Here is an 18569-nt window from a genome sequence, read left to right on the forward strand (position 1 = left end):
CGAAGTCAATTGGAAAGCGACTGGTGATCAACTGTAAATCCATTTCCATTTGTTTCGACCTATTTCGAATGAACTTCATTGAACAGATTTTCACTGAGCCTAAAATTCCCGACTTTTTGAAAAAATTCCCGGCTTTTTCCCGCTTTTTTCCCGTTGGATTTCAAATCCCGTCTTTTTCCCGCTTTTCCCGTTTTTCCCGGTTGGGTGGCCACCCTGTTAGATGCAATTTTAACACTGCTTCTGCGATTCAATGAAAACATATAATTTCAAGGTTTTTTCTTTCACTTTCCTATTGTATGTTTTTTCCTTAATTTTGTTCAGATTTTCCCTTTTATACAATTTTTTCTTAGTATTGTCCTGATTTACTCAACCGTGTGGTTGAAAGTATGGCATGCTTAAGTTCAAAGCATGCCAATGACAAAAATCATGATTTAATAACTATTTTGAATATATCTTGCTGAAATTCGACTTTCGATATCAAATAAGTAATTTCCATTTGCTTGGCACTAGTTTCAACGTATTTTTCCCAGATTTCAAAGGAACCCATCTCTTTGTTGGTAAACGCCCTTAAAGCGACTAGTCATCTGATGTCCTTTCAGTTATTGGTGGATTTTTTTAAATCAGAGAGACCCCTACTTGAAAAAAATCTTTTAATACATCATCTGGTTGAAAAAAGTCGACTCAAAAACATGAGGGGCATTAAGATGGAGGAAATAGAAGGAAATTTAATAAATTGCTTTTGTATTTTTATTAACTTAAACTAAAAGAGTATTTTAAGTTATTGACATAATTGACTCACAAACATAATTATTTTTATATTTTTGTATAGTTTTAAGCAAAACCAACAATGTATGTGTCTACTAATGATTGACGAAATAAATAAATTAAAAACCCAACAGTATATTTGACCGAATATTCGGCCGAATATTCGTTTGGCTTAATAGTTGAAAAGGTCAATATTCGGTATTCGGCCGTTCGCCGAATACTACTATTCGGTACATCTCTAGTTTTTACAAATCAAAAAAATAACTGCAATTGGTGTTTTCATACGTTACGGTCTTTAATGTATCACAAATATATTAAAAACTATAAGAGCACCTGCAACGGTTCAGGCGTAAATATTGGTTTTAAGTATACCAGTTTTAGCAAAATTTGAAATTTTAGAATCGGCTAAAACACCCACTCCCCACCGGTGTAGAAGCAAATTTAAAACGGAAACACTTTCATTGCAGACACTCAATAATTGAGAAGAAAAAACCCATTTTATTAGAAAAATTGCATAAGTTTTGAGTTTCACGGTTAATTGTCTTAAAATTAATTCTACGAATATTTTTTTTGACAGAACAATGATTCCAACTATTCTACCAGGATTTCATTAATTTAAAAGCAAAAATGACTACACAACGAGGAAAAAAGGTCAATTGAAACAATTCTTCAATTTATTCAATCAAATTTCTTTCAATCAATGGAATAAAATTTTGTTAAAATGAAATGAAAAAGCAATTTTTTTTTTCAAGTTATTGCTGGCATTGATAAGGAAACGAGAAATGTTTATCCCAAAGTCAAAGGAAATTTTCCTTTGATTTGTCGACATTTTTGTTTGACAAAAACTTGTTTCACTATTTGTAAATTTATGTATGGATACAGAAAAATATGCTGATATTGACGAAAACTCCGAGCAATCCATACGAAACTAAACTGCCCCTACTTTCATAACAGTCCCATATGCAAAAACAAGCAAGCGAGAAAATCAGCTTTTTCTATTTTGGAATATATTTTGAAATTGTGACCACAACTTTCAGCATAAACGAAAAACATTAGATGGAATGTGTTCTAGGTTGTCATAATAAATCGTAACACCTGCAATTTTCAAAATTGGGTCATTGGTAAGGTCGGGAGCACCATTTTTTTCGTTATGGGACTGTTATGCGAGCGTATTTCAAACCCTTTTTAATCTACTCGCATAACAGTCCCATACAGAATATGTTTTTTTCACCAAGCTTCTTCCTAAGACTTAAATTTGATCATTTTTTAACCTTTCAATACAATTTTCATTAAAAGAAACATACTTTTGGAAAAATATCGTGAATTCCGCATTGTAAGTTGAATCTTTTTGCGATTTTTGATTACATCTGATAGTTTTTCGCTTAGGAAGACATTCCTTCCTTCTAACTGACCTGGCTTCGAAAACTAGGGTGTATAACTCGACATCGAGTGGGTGAAATCTTTTTTAAATGATTCAAAGCAATAAATCAAAGACTATTTCGCCGAAAGAAGCATTGAAAAGTAACCAAATTCGTGGTATTTCACATATGGGACTGTTATGCGGGTATATTCCGTATGGGACAGTCACAAATTGATTTTTTTTTTCGAAATTTCTAGAACAAAATCTCTTTTTTTATTGTTTTATATTGAAGCCCTATGTTCAAAATGACGAACTGTCGGGTTAGATGAAAAATGACGAAAATTCATATAGAGTGTTATGCGAGTAGGGGCAGTAAAAATCTCTCAATATCTCAAATAATACAAAAATTATAGAACAAACAATAAACATTTATTTTACCTCATCGAAAAAGTATTAAAATTTTCTTTTCGTTTATTTTTTTTCAAATTTTAGAACGCTGGCTGGATTAACTAATTCGTCGAGCCCTAATGAAAAGCTTCTTATTTATTTATAAAATCGAGAATAATGTGACATCTATTATTTATACTTGATATGGTTTTTATTAACATCTATTCTCAATTTATATTACGTAGGGTCAAGTGGGGTAATTATGAACACGGGGTAATTCCGAACAAGTGCAATACGCGCTGGTGTGGGGGATGAATGAACACGAAAAGTTCCAAAAGTGGTAGTTTAACATCAGATTGATAGCTATAAGCTGTTTCCGATCTGTTTTCAAATTCTTATGATATCATTTCAGATGTTTTAAAAAACCATTACCCCGTGGAACGGAAATCGTTTTCGACAATGTTCTGTGTTTTGAATACCTGATCATAGGAAATCCAGCTGGAATGTTGTTATCACCTGTTTTACATCCAGTTTTGGATGCTTTATCTGGATTTTGAAGAAATTTTGAAAAAAATTATTCGCACTGATTCCCAGATGAGTGTTCATATTTACCCCATAGTTTTCGTCCTATGGGGTAATTATGAACACACATTTCCAGACATTTCTTTGGCTTTTTGCTGGTCAAATGTTTTATTCATCAACTTAGGGGGGCATTCACGTATTACCCAAGCATTTCCAGACCCTCTTGTCCCTCCTCCCTTGTAAGAAATTTCTCACAAAACTACCCCCTCCCCCTCCTTCTGTAAGATCTTAGCACATTAAGGACCGTGAAGATATCTCTGCCACGAAACATCAACACTCGGCTTTCTATATCCCAGGATCTTACTGGACCAAATTTAATAAATTTCATAATAAAATTAGGTCCGAAATGTGTTAAGTTTAGAATTTTTGAAAAAATGATTTATTGCTTCTAAAAATGTGAATGCTATGTCAGTTCTTTTCAGTATTTGAACAAAAGTTTTTAAAATAATTTTATCAAAACTGCATAAAACCTCTAGAGTGAAAAAAGTTTATAAAACAGAAATTTTGAAAAAAGCTAAATCCGCATTTAAACAAGTCTTAATTTTGATAGCAGTGATAAGAACTTGTTTTTTGTTGATAGAAAAAAAAATGCAGTCAAATGTTTTCTTAGGTTTAGTGAGTGGTGCGTACGGATATTTTTACCGATAATACCGAAACCGAAAACCTATATCCCAGGAAAAGTTTTTTAACACCGAATAAAGGTTTTAAGTCCTTCCAAAACTAGGTTTTTTTGGTATTGATAAACAACAAGGTTTTAAACTAGACTTGAAGAAATTTTTAAGTTTACTTAAAATATAATTCACCATTTTTTAACAAAAGGTTTGCTGCTCGAGCTTTTATTCATTACCGCGTGAAATTTAACATTATTATGAACCTTATATCTCTGTGGTCAACAGTAAAATATATGAAAAACCAAGATAAATTTAATAGGCGAATAAGTCCACAAAACAAAAATCAAAAAGATACATTTTCCTGTATGTTTGGACAATGTGTGCTATTCAGAGCATTAGAATTACAGCAAAGAATAATTGTTTATGAGTTACCCTCGCATAACAAAGATCCAAAATCTATTTTATTGCAGTCTTATTTTTATACTTAGTTGCTTTTTTCAATCTTTATTTGTTCGAATACATTTTTTTTTTAATTTAGTACAAAATGAAAATCATTTGATTGAAGACTTTCTCTTTCAGTTTGGTGAGGAAAACTTCTGCAGAAATCTGCAGGTGATAAAAAAATTAATAAGTGTAAATATTTTTCAAAACAGTCGATCATATAGAACAGACAAGCCTTGCAAAAAATGACTGTTCACTAATCCAAAAAGATTTTAATTGGTGTTTTTGTAAAACAACCATCTTTTAAAAAAAATTAGAACTTTCTGTACCTATGTATATGTATAGGTTTCAATTTCATTATATCTCGCACGTACGTGAAAAACCTAACCCACGACATTTAGGTGAAAACTTGATGTTTGCTGCGCAGGACATTTAAAACGGATGTAAAAACTATCGAGTAGCCTGCCTTAAATTTCACACGTATGGAGATGTCCTCTCAAATAAAAATGATCTGCAACGACATAAAGAAACGAAAGAAAAAGAAACCAACCAAAACGTAAAAGATGCATAAAAAAATTGAACTACCGAAACAAAAGATAGAAAAAATCAATAAAATATAACACTAAATAGCTGTTTTTGGTTTGCTTTACCTCTAAATTTTGATTACATTTGTTAATTTTACAAGTTTTATACATGAATTGAATTGAGTTTTTAAAAAACCACCAATTTTTTTTATAGCTGCTAATTATTTTCATTATTTGGTATTGGATTGAGATTTTCTGACACCATATAAATCATATTAGACAAGTCTCGGGGTAACTATGAACAGCGTTCGGGGTAATTATGAACAGGTTTTGGGGTAATTATGAACATAATTTTTCAAGTAAAAAATCACCATACACTGCTTACTACGGGTAAATGTAACGTATAAATACTGTTACTTTTCAAAAATTTTATACCAAGTTCGTAATCCGTGTTCATAATTACCCCCTATAGAGGGGGGTAAATATGAACAGACGGGGTAATTATGAACAGACGTCTCAAGGACGTGGGTTGCGACAAAAAAGGAAAAGTTGCTCTACAGAATGGTGAAGAGCACGGAAACATTCATTGTTGGTTGCTTTTCAGAACTTATGTTAAGAAATAAACATATGGTGGCTGTAAGTGTGCCAAATGAAGAAATTTTGTTCATAATTACCCCACCTAGCCCTATAGGGTGGTTGAAGCGAAAAAAAACATTCAAATAATATCTCAAAAAGAAATTATTATCACACCCAATGTTACCCAAACATGTGTGAAAGAAATCATTGTTGGCTAAAATTTTCTCACCGTGAACTAAATCGGTCTGTCGTATATTTTGAAATCTTGTTCCAATTTTGCATGAATTTGGAACAAAGGCGTATAACTGTTGGGAATTTTGAAATCGATAACTGTGCCAAAACAGCAATTTACGCCACCGGTGCCAGCCGAAATGTTTTAGCGTGGTCGAAAATCGTGTTTTGCATCTACCGTTGGGACAGCCCTAAATTTTCATACGTGTTCATAAGATTTTTCAATAAAAACAAAGTTTGTTGCAAGTCACCCCATTTTCTAAGGAGGGTGAAAACCGCATGTTTTTGGAAAATTAAAAATAACTAAAGAAACAAATAATTTTTCTTACTAGGCCAATTTAATGTCCCACCATCCTTAAAACTTTTGATGCATAAGGGCTAGGATTAACTGTGAACATAAATTTTTTAGAAGCCATTGAAGTCGAAAATTATTGCATGTTGCCCCAAGTGACGGTACCTACCTTCTGAGTTTTTTTTTGTTCAATCAAATGCAGATTGAATCACATTCTCAAGGAATTGATGGTTTAATACCATTGACAGGGTGAACTAAGACCGGGACTCACACTCCAAGTACCTGCACCCGATTGTCCGTCTGAAAAAGCTGCATAAATTGTCAAGCTTAATTGAATTACAAATGGCTTTGACGCTTTATTCGTTAATCTCACTCATTCCTCTAGCATATTTTTAAGAGGCGATGGCCGTTGCGACTTGTCACAAATATTCGAGGTCTAAGCAGCTCATCGTCATGTGTTCAGAGCTAACTCAATTTTAGTATGAAGTTCTCTTAATCGAGAAGTGGATTTGCATTGAGGTCTATTAAACTTTTAATAATTTAAATAATTAATGTATTTAGATTTTTATGGCAAACAAAATACCAGCTCAAACTGGTAAGTTATTTTTTTAAATTTCAAACGAAAAAATATTTCCTCATTAGTCAGTACCAATGTCAGTTGGTCATGGTGTAGTTGCCTTAGATTTGAGTTGGTGTTAGACATTGACCAACATCGTTTTTGTCACTAATTAGGTCATAAATAACAATGAGCAAACAAATGACTTTATCGCCCGTATTTCGAGCTGACACATTACGCAACTCGAAAGCTGCCTAAAAAGCTGAGGGTATTTGCTGGTTTCTCTTTTATTTCCAATGTGACAGAACTCGGACAAAAATTTGGAAAAAAGTCTTCCGAAAATAATTGGAACTGTACCGAAAATGTCTGCGCCTGTGCGAATGATTGCAATAAAACCCTATTGAATTCCGACTTCCAAACATTTATTGGACTATTATTGTGGCGACTGATGGTGGGAAGACCTTATGCTTTCTAGGTTATGTATAGTATTCCCGCGTAACTGCCATAGTGATCAAGATCACCGAACCGTAGAAGGCTTTGACATTTCGTAAATTAATTAATTGATCAATTAGGTTTCTTTGCACTGCAACGTGACCAGCTGGCTGGCCGATGAGTGATTTTTTTTTGCACAACCCACCAACTCTAATGGAATTATACTTTTTTAATTACTTTTAATAGGGCTTCTATCATATCTTTTGCCATTCTTGCTCTCCCTTCGTTGTTAATAATTTGCTCAAGCGCTTTTGAGCAAGTGGCAAACCTAACTAAGAAGGGCTGTGTACATTTTCCCACCAAGATGCAACCAGGGATCTTTCGCAAAGATCGTACGTTGAGGAAGCCTCAGGCCAACGTCTGCCAGTTTTTTTTTTTCTTGGTAAACACGAGAGTGTTAATAAAAATATATGGTCCCTTCAACACCCGGTCCGGCGCGTTCGATAATCTTGACCTCTGAATCCGACGATGTGATAATCTGACCGTTGGCATTGTGCTTCGCAGTTAATACACCGACATTTGATCAGTAACGAACAACGCAAAACGGAAATATCCTAACGCGCCAATTCCTGGAAGAACTCATGTACCATCAGAAAATCTCGTGTGAGCTTTCATTACGTCGTTTGAAACAGAAAGTAAAGCAGTTTTATTACGAAACAATACAAAAACTGACATAAACTCGCAACTTTTTTCCATTTAAATAATTTGTATTCTAGACAACATATTCTATACGTGAAATACAAATTTTAAAGTTGTTTTGATAACTTTTTCAGCAGTTTTCGGTGAATTCTTAAGATGTTTAATACGACGCAATGAAAGCTCACGCGAGAAATACGCTTGAGCTGGTAGATTTTTACACTTATAATGGAGAGGGTTGAGGGTTGAGAATATCTCAACTATCAATTAATTAATTTAATCAAATAATGTTTAAAATTTTATAAATATATATGGAATTTGCTATGTTGACATCCAACTGAAACCAATAAAAGTTCTCCCGGAATCGGAAGAATTTTCTGTGTAAAATTTTTTTTCGGTATCACAACGCCGGTTCAAAATGTATATTTCGATCTCACATTAAGATATAGTTTTACTTCCATGATGCATATTGAAAATTACAGAATATTCCTTACGCAACGGAAAGAAAAAACAGTGGAATTAGTTACGACCCATCGACAGCGTTAAACGCAATGAACGAAGACATTAATTTTTTTTGAAAAGTGCTAGAATATTAGATAAAATCTAGATTTAGGAAACAGTGTAAATGTTATAAATCTCCTAAGAGGACGAATGACCATGTTGGTTAAAATCCTCTAAAAATAAACAAAATTGAATAGAATAGAATAGAATATTCCAGCAATAAAAAGATTCCCAAAAAGACCTTTCTGATTGTCATATTGCTCTTATGACTAAGATCGACAGATTCGATTCTTCGCTCATATTCAATATCACTTGGACGGACACGTGTTGAGGCGTTGACAAACAGCATACGTCGTCAAGGGACGAACGGCGGTCGGCAATTGATGAACCCCTTTTTTACCCGCGGCTCAGCTCTAACAGAATCTGGTTAATGTATGTGCATTTGGAAATGGAAGTGCCTTTCTACTGCTGCTGGTCATCACTTACTTACTCTGGATAGGTAGGTATTGGGTTTCTGTTTGTCCGGACTCATATGGATAAATTTGATTGTGCGTTTCATGCCTTGGTTGCCCGGTTGTTGCAATATGACGAATAGTTTAAACCAGAAAAAGTCTCTTAATTGTGTTCCTTTTTGTTTTGCTGGACTTGGCTTTCAAAAGATGCTACAAAAAAACTGAAACCAAAAAAGCTCATTGATATTTATTTAAACAGAACTATGATAGCTTCAAATTTTTAATTAAAAATAGGTAGGTATTCAAATCCTAATTTATTTTTCTATCTAAGTTAGTTCAGAATTTTCAAATCATATTTAAGCTTCGATTGTGTTTTGAAATACTATATATTTATTTTAGTCATTTGAAATCTTAAAAACACGATGTTGTCCCATTCAATACACGTATATCAGAAAATAGAGGAGAGGCATAACGAGCACCCGAGGCATAGTAAGCACTCCTCTTTTCCATGAAAGTACGAATTTTTTCAAATAAATTTTTATGAGGAACGGTTTTGCAGTTCCTATAGCATTATTTTTTCAGCAAAATAGAAATCTCCACATCATCTTTAGGGGAGAATGGGGATACTTGATCCCTTTTTCTTATTTTCATCATATCTTTTTGGGAAAAGTTAGCAACTCGCCGTCTTTTCATTTTCTGACAGCGTGTAATTTCATGTTTATATGCTCCAAAAGTTAGAAAGTATGTATGTATGTATGTATGTATAAAAACCCACCAGTGGCTGATCTATCTACAGAAATTTAAAAAAAAAAACCAACAAGGTTTTCAAGAGTTAATCTATAAGATACGCACTGCAGCATGGTCAATTTTCATCATCATAAAATTTTTGATTTTTCACTATAATCAATTTTAAAACGCGTTTTTTTTTTGTTTGTGAACCCATTGTTTCCAAATTATCTGTGTAATTTTGATTAATTTCTGATAGTTAATACTGTCCTCTAATGAAGAGTCTTAATCAATTGCAACCAATGAAATAACCAATTTTTCAGATTCAGAGTAGATTTTGAATATTTTGAAACTGGGTTTCTACTTAAAATTATAATTATTATTGAATGGATGGAAAAATTTAACATAAGCACATTTTTGGAGTCTTTTAATAAACTGCGAAACAAATACATGTCACTTTTTTTCGCTCGCGGCTAGAAGCATATTTCAAATGTTATAAATTTAACAATGGAACTTTATTCTACAAAATTAAACACAACACTTTTGATAACTCAAAGATAAAAAATTGATAGAATTTGGTTCACTGGTTTCTGAGAAATAGAATGCCGAATTTAGGTGTTTCCCAGTTACGTTATTTTCGTGGTCCCTACTCCCTTATGTGTTAACAAACGATTTTGGAGGATTTTTGCGTCCTGAACTGTTGTTTTTGTCAGATTTTGTCTATTACCTCTAGTTTTGGGGATATTGCGTTAGGAGTTTTTAAAGTTAATCAGTTTAGAGTGAAATCAGTCATCAAAAACTGAAGAAGCTAACCTACGAGAAAAACAAAAAAAAAAGTTTTAATCGATTCATTCAACGAGACAGATTGTATGAAACAATGCCACATGGTGAATTCATGAAAAAAAAAACGATACAGATTGCTCAGATATCTAATCTTGTTTCCAAGATACAACGCTATAAAAAATCAATTTTACAATTTTTAGATCATCAAATGGGTAACATTATAAATATTTCTGACATCACAAGAGGAAGTTTTGTTCAGTTAAGTATTTGATACTAAAGATTTTAATCTATTTAACAACTGTGTTGAAGGATGCAAAACTTATTGATTTGATCTTTCAAAAATATCCAAGATTCATCATGATTTATTTAATTAATTAATTATTCCATAATTCCGGTAACGACGAAAATAACAAAATGAATACTTCTATAACTTTAGCCCAGAAGTCGAGTTTACTTATGATCTGCAGGAAAATTGTTCATTCCCAGCAAACATGTAACTCTATTAGAAATGATAACTTAATTCGTTCACATTGATGTTGCGAATCGCAATTCCAACTGCATAGTGAAAAGATCGTATAAAATGTCGTCTGGAGTCAGTTTAGATCGGAGTGAATAGAAAGTCCGCCATGTCCGCGGGTTTCAAGTGAGAAAAGCATCGCCATGTTCTCCCTGCAACCAGCAGTGCATCCAGTCCAGATGGCTAAACATCAGATGAGAATTGATTGAGTAATGTTGACCAATGAGAGAACTGGAAAATATTGTCACTGGCAACGATTTGAAGAGTATGAGAGCAAAATCTTGCGCTCTCTTGCATTCTTCCGATAGGCAGTCATGTCAACCTTCCAGATTTTGTCTTCCAAACTTGTTGGACTTTTGCCAGTCATTTTTTTAGGTTTCCAGGCTTCCAGACTTTTGTCATTTCTTCCAGACATTTCCAGACTTTTGAGTTTCGACATGAATTTTTTGACAAAACAGTCAAAATTCCAAATTTTCGTTGCGAAATGGCAGGAAATGATTCGAATTAGTAAGGCTGGAACAAATAACAATTTCTTCTTTTGTCACCCCCCCCCCCCCTCCCCTTCCGAAAATTTCAAAAAACCCGAAGCGGAAAAAAAATAAAGTTTGATGTATTTTATGTAAATTTCGAAAAAAATTTCAAGTATCCGAAAGATTACAAGACCCAAAAACAAATGTTTGGAAGATAAGAGTAATTTCACCTTTTGTATTCTTGATTTTATTGAATTTTTCGATAAAAAAAACTTGATTTGTAGGTTTTGTGTGATATAGTATGCAATATTGTTGCATGCAAGATTTCGTGCAATTTATTCTAATTTATTTGTTTTTCGCATTATTTTTTATTGCCCCCCCTCTCACGATGTTCCAACTCCGAGTGACAAAAGAAGGATTTGAAATTTGTTCCGGCCTAATTAAAGACTGAGGAATGCCACGAAGATGGAAGGAAAACAGGAAGTAACGCGTAAAACGTAGTACCGCCGACATCACCACAATAATCTCAGGCATTGGTAGTGTATAGAATGTATGATTATTATGAAGTAATGAATGTTATTCCCTAGACTGCAATATTGCTATCTAGCAACTAAAAAAAATCACCAATAAAGTTTGCCATCCAGACTTTTCAAGACTTGTTCAGACATTTTTTCAAAATCTTCCAGGCATTTCTGAAAAAACGGTTGGCATCACTGCTGATAGGTACGAATAAGGTGTCGGATAACGCCCAATTGATGTAATTTTTTGTCGCTTCAGAAAGAAATAAAATTTATGTATGTAGGTATGGCCTCCACTTTGGTAGGTAAATGCTGTTTTTATCAAATTTTTTACGATCATTCTATAATCTATATGGAACGTCTTTCAAAACAGCATAAGAATATAACTACAAAAATGTTTGCTGGGTTAAGCCAAAGCCTTTATTTTCCAAATCTTTGTAATTTTTTAAACTTTTTCCAAAAAATTGCATAATTTTTTCAATGAATTTTTCCTTTTTACCGTAAAAGCCGTTTTCGAATTTATATACCTCAAAAAGTTCTGAATTTACATTCCATGTAATACCTTTTTTGTGAATGTGTATTTTGTGTTCTGGAGGCGAACTGAAATATTACATCATATAAAAACAGCATTGAGAAATACTTGCTAGGTATCCCTGTTTGGTTCTGAAAATTCTCAATGAACGCACACACAATCCTTTCTCTTTATTTATTGTTGCTTGTATCTTATATTTTTCAAGCCTTTGAATTAAGAAATCTGGAGAATTTTTTAAACTTTACTCCGTAATATTTTATAAATAATTTCTGATTTGCAGTACCTGTGTCATCCATAATATGAATATTTGAAGTGATGGATTTGAAACGGAATAAAATTGAATCGGATCAAAATTTAGAATTATGATTTTTAGATTTTAAAAATGTTACTCATTATGAGTTTCAAAACCTATTTTTGAATAAATGTAAAAAAATCGTGCAAGAGAAAATTTACTTTGATTCAAAACCTTATATTTTATTTTGTAATCTTATCATGAATTCTTCGTAAACGCAAGTAAAAATAGCATGATATTTGTGTTTAAGATTTGTTTAAATAATGAGTTTAGACATCTGATATGACTTTGTAAACAAACAACATTCAATAAACCGATTGTATTCAAAAGAGAAAAAAAAACCTGATTTTGAAATTCTTATTTTTATTTCAATTCAATATTTTTTTTCTTTTATTCAAAACAGCAATTTTTGATAAAAACTGTATATCAATATTAAAATTGTTTGATTGTAATGAAGGCTATAAACATATGTACATTAGTCAAAGCAAATACAAACCAAGCTGAATGTTTCAAAATAGAAAACTTAACTAGATTTTTTTTTGTGGCAGAAAATTGAAACTTTCATTAGTTTTTGAGCGCATTACTCGATCGATTAGAGCTTATTTGTTATTCCTTCAGATCGATTTCTTGATCCATTCTTATTGTTATTTTGAAATCTAAATTAAAGTTTTGCTATCTTCAATTAAGAAAATGAATGGGCTTTTCGGATGTATTCTGTAAAAATCAGAACTTGTAATAAAAAATAAACCAAGAAAATGAAAATTGAACATTATTTAAAAGTTATCATAAGGAATAGTCAAATTTAAACCCTTCGTTTTAGAGTTTTAAATTTTGCTATATTAATGATTTTTAATAGGAAATGTTATACCTACAAAAACAACAACAAAATGAGAAAAAAATTGCCACCTTTTTTAGGTTATACATATCTGTTAGGGACTTGTTGCTTAATGAAACAAAATCAGAAGTCGAATTTCTTAAAGTTGTCATTCCATTAAAATTCAAAAGTAAATGAAGAATTCAGAAGCTCAGAAGTTGAAGCAAATACAAAACTCATAACCATTAGGAAGATTTTTTTAAAATTGAGTAGTATTAGTATTAAGCAGCAAATGGTCAGAAAATTCGAGCTCAACACTCTCAACAAAATTGCAAGTAACAGATGTTTGAATTTGGCGGACCAACTTTGTTTCAACCTAAATCCTTTAAGTGATTAATAAACTCTGATAGGTATTTAACAAACACGGAGAGGAAAATTTTGAAAATTCGAATGTACATCAAGTACTAAGTTTTTATAGAAATCCTGAGTTTGCGAGTATTTTGTAACGGGTTTTTGACATTTTAGGGAAACCTATGACTTTTTTTTTTTTTTTTTGTATGAGAAGATCCACTGCGACCAACTTTTTGTGATCTATTGTGGAATAACCCAATTTATTATTTGTCTGATTACGCAATACTGTCATCATTGATAGAGATGCCAGTTGTAGTCGGAATCGAGACATTATTCCAGTTTGGGACCTATGACTTAGGACCGCGCTTTTTTTTTGTACGAAATTTTCATTCTATGGGATTTTTTATCACTGTAGCTGTAAGGACCGCGCATGTCCACCAGGCAGAAATTTATATTACTAGGTATTATTATTATAAATGTAATTTATTATTTATATACAAAGCTTAAAAAAAATTGCAGTATCTAGGCTTTGCACACCGTTCTTAGCGATAATATTAGATAAATACATACCTATTTTGAGAAAAATCAATCGAGGAGAATGGCATGTTATTTTTTGCGATTTTGCCTACGAATGTATCAAAACCTGCATCAAACTCAGCAAAAGCTCGATGAGAAACCAAACAATTTTTAACTCAAACGTTATCAATATCCAGATTCAGCAATGTTTCAATAGGGGGCACTATTCCCGTTACAGTAGAAAAAATGCAGCCATTCCGATTGTTCCCGGAACAACACGCAAAAAACCTAAAGAAACACTACCATCATGGCTCATAAACAATTGTGCGCCCGCGTGAGCTCTCACAATAGTCACTTTAGTTATTGAAGGCTCCAGCGTACAGAAACCAAAAAAAACAAACTCGATATCCATTGAATCTATCCGATGAAAAAAAAAGCGGAATAGCGTTCTATGGATATACCTAATGTGACAACTGACAAAAGTCAGAATGCCGTTCGAGGGTGTCGATGAGGGCGGCGCTTGGCCTCTCACTCATCGGTCATCTGGCCGCCTCAAAGCTTTCTCCGCCGTACATGAATGGGAAATTCCGGCCCTCCCGGCAGATGAATGGGAGCTGCGATCGGTCAGTACAAATCTTGCCAGCCAACGGTCAACACGCGCGTTCTTCCGGAGAGCTACATTTTAGGTTTCAAAGCCAAAATTAACGATATTTTCAGACAGTGTTTAAGTGATTCGAGAGCATTTCAGATTCAATTCGTTTTTTTTTAGTAAAATTGAACAAAAATGTGACTTAATAGTGACGCAAAGTTTGAACAACATCCTCCAACAAAAGGGCAAGAAGCCATTCGGTGTGAACAAAAAGTTAAAGTTTGGGAACGGATATCCTATATGCGTGTCAATGAACACGGGCGCAACATCAGTGTTTCGAAGGAAATCTTAACAAATGCCTAAAACGCATCGACAAAAGTGATCGAATGCAGGCGCAGTCAGGCGCAGGGATTAAACGGTTGCGTGATTTTGATGTGAAACCTTCGGAAGAACCCGTATAATTTGCTTTGATCTGCCAGTGCTTTCGTTGCAGACCGGGGCCAAAGACCCTGGTTCGAAGTTTTCTTGTTTATTTTGCGTGTTCGATCAACAGAACCGGGAATAATAGCCGGAATTGGCCGTCGTCATCGTCGGTAGTGATTAATTACAGGGATCAATTTCCTGGCGGTTAAATCGGCTAGTGACAAGTTGATAGAAAGAAATAACAAAAAGAGTTCAGCATTCGTGATATGATAAAATTAAGCTGGAGGAAAACATTTGAAAACATTTGGAGATTACTACAAGCAACAGTTGAATAAAGGTCTGAGGTTTGTATTATCATTTTTTTAACATTAGTATATACTATCTTCTAACAAAACCAAAATAAACATTTTTATTTCACTGTATAAGTAATTCTTTAAATTAATAAAAGCTTGTAACTTTCAAAATAAATCTGAGAATTCTACTAAAAATAAAAAAAAAACATAATAATATGTTTTAAAACTGATACACCAATAAATAGATCTAAAAATAAGATTTATAATAGAACAAATTTAATGCAACCTTCTTAATATCGTGTTTTTCAACAGTTTAAATTTCTGTTCGATACTCCACTATTTTTAACAAATTTAATCAATTATGAAAGTATTTTAAAAATATGCAGTGATGGACATCATCATGATGTGATAAAATCAGCTCAATTTAAATTTTAGAGCAACTAAAATAAAAATGGTGTCAAAAAACCAAAAGGCTAAAGGTTTAAATTGATTTTTTTGTTTCGCTCATCACAAATTGTTTGTTGTTTTTGTTAAATTCCAATCTAAAACCGAGACATTTTCACATGTTTTTTTTATTGTATGAGATAATTAAAAAGGTTAACGTATAGCCCTGATTATTATTTTAAATATATATTGAAGTACAAATTCAATTCAGTTTGGACTGAAAAGGTGCAGGAATCTTGATATGTATTTACTAAGTAGAACTTAATAAAATTAAAAGGTATGAAAAATCCGTTTCTTTTTGTTTCCATAATTTGAATGAAAATGTTGTTGACTTATGTACGTATCATATGTTTCTTTTATTTAACTAGTCTAGAAAAATGTACTTACATAATTAAATAAGCACCCGCAAATTGCAAATGTGGGAGACCTAAAGTACAAAACAAAAATATGCTCATACGCTTAGGATCTTAGTTTTGTCATGTTCTTTCACGTGGAAAAGAAATTTTTGATGAAACATAAATAAGTCACACAAACGCAACCAATTTGCAAATTATAGCTTTTGGAGAATCGTGGGCCACATTTTTTGGGGTATCTTGAGTCACCTATATATTCGTGTTTTTATACACATTATGAACTTCAAATACGTTTTTCTTATCTGTAAAGTTTTCTTATGACAAATAAAGAGTTGTGAAAAATATTTTGTCTATTTTTTCTAATGCGATAGAGACCAAGAATTAGGAACTATTTGATCATACACAATTCTCTTTTTTATTTCCTCATCTGAATTTGCATTAAAATAACTAAATGAATTATGAAATTTCTGTTTTGATCAACTCATAAACTTTGCACGTTATCTTGTCAATTTGGATTTGGTGGCCCACGTTTCCCCACAGTTTTTCAACATCCAAAAAAAAAATACTATTTTTTAAACAACCAAAACTCGGGAAATTAATGTTTAAATAAATTAATAAACATAATAAACAAAAATGCCTAATGATGCCTTAAAATGTATAAAAACCATTCCATTTCTTTTTTCTTTTTTTCTTTTATAATAAAGAAGTAATAAAGCTATAGAAAAGTAGCCCATGATACCCCACTCTCCCCTACATAAAAACGAACAATTGAATATGATGTAAACTCAATAAGGTGGAGATCCTGATTTAATTTAGTAAATTACAAAAAAAAACACAATTATGAAATTGATTTACAAATCCTATTTATCATTTATTAAAACCTGTTTGTTGGAGCTGAGCAATTGAGAGAAAAAACCGCTCACCAAAATTTTTTAGTTTTATTTGCTCAAAATGTGTCATGCCAAAACCAATTGAAATTTGCTCCGATTTAAAATCATAATTTTAAAGTATGTTTTTTTAAACAAGTCTACAGATTCTAACATATAATGAGACATCCAAGGAAATGAAATCTTTGGGATTCTGGGCTTATTGTGTTAACTCATTGACTTAAAATCTCAAAAACACCGGTGCTCTGTCTAAAGAACAAAATTTATCACGAAAACCGAATTCAAAAATGTTTCGATTATAGTCGTTCTACCATATTAGTGGAAAACTCGACTTTTTATCAACGTTGTAATTAGCGGACAGTTGTTGAAAAACTTATCCGGTACAACTGTGTTCGAGGTTTACTCTTGGGCTCGAACTCACAGACATCGGCCCAGGAGGCAACTGACTTGCCAACTGAGCTATATCACAAGTCATCAAAAATATTAGAAATTTCAACACTAAAATGGAACATCATAATAATGGGCTTATCTCAAATAGTTTTTCAATATTAGATCATTAAATTCTGATTCAAAATTGTACTTTCTTTAACGGTTGAGTTTCAGCTTTCAAATTAAGATTTGAAATTTAGATTCAAATGATACTCAAATGAATAGGCACATTTATTGAATTATGTGGTCTTCTTTAATTGATATTTTTCGGAGATTTACAACGAAAAATAAAACCGCTGTTTTTTTACGTTTCGGATTACTGAATTTCAGCCATCCTCGGAACAACTATGTTTAAATTAGAAAGAAAACCAATTGATTTCACAATTTTTTCACAATTTATTTATTTTCTAATAAAATTTCTAAAAACTATTCTAGTGCAGTCGCGAAACTTACAACTTATTTTGCCGCGTGCTTCCTCTACGGCTGTCGCTCGATATTTAAAATCGACGTCAGATAGATACTCTTTGTCAGCCATCGATGATCCAACAAATAGTTCATCAATTACCATTAAAAATAATATCTCATGATTTTCAGACATTGAAACGTGAATGAAATATTTGGAAGAATTTGGGAAACATTTTACCCATACATTGTCCAAATTTTCGTCTACACCGGTGGCCAAAACTTTCAACAGGCGGACCAAGTTTTAGAAATGAGATTAGCTCGCGGACCAAACACATTTTTTTTTATATTCTAGGACATAGGTCGGCAACCTGCGGCTCGCGAGCCGCATGCGGCTCTTTGGATGTATAACTGCGGCTCTTTAGCTCAATGTGTGAAAATTTTGGAAATCCTCGAAATTTTCTAGAGTAAACGGACGCAACATAAGTTCCTTCAGTTCAGATAATACTTCCCAGGATTCAAAAAGAAACCAAAAAACTACTATAAATAGAACAAATTAACAGCATCTTGTCAGACTGCAACCAAGTTGAGATTTAGAAATCAGTTAACGTTCTTCATAAAAGTCTGATACAGCATTTGGAAGCCTGGAGAAATTTTTCTTCGCTGGCACGCGAAGTTTTCCGTTGAATTTGATTATCTGATTTAATCGGATAAAACCCGAGCATTTTTTAATTATCAAATAGAGTCCTCACTGTTAATATTATAAAGATTATAAACTGTTAAGATTAGAAATTGAGTTTGATTTTCTTGAATTAAATATTTTA

At 32.6% G+C, this 18569-nt stretch overlaps 1 protein-coding gene across 2 annotated transcripts in view; it reads left to right on the plus strand.

Annotated features, from left to right (window-relative positions):
• The first annotated feature begins 14539 nt into the window (after nucleotides 1–14539).
• Nucleotides 14540–18569, plus strand: part of LOC129744575 (hemicentin-2) — a 28360-nt gene continuing 24330 nt past the window's right edge. Inside the window, exon 1 of one of the 2 annotated variants that reach the window (XM_055737172.1) lies at nucleotides 14540–15281. The gene's annotated coding sequence lies outside the window, so the exon portion shown is untranslated. The remainder of the gene's footprint in view (nucleotides 15282–18569) is intronic. The other variant, XM_055737173.1, reaches the window with a different exon arrangement.

Source organism: Uranotaenia lowii, chromosome 2 (assembly GCF_029784155.1).
Source record: "Uranotaenia lowii strain MFRU-FL chromosome 2, ASM2978415v1, whole genome shotgun sequence".
NCBI classification, from domain to species: domain Eukaryota; kingdom Metazoa; phylum Arthropoda; class Insecta; order Diptera; family Culicidae; genus Uranotaenia; species Uranotaenia lowii.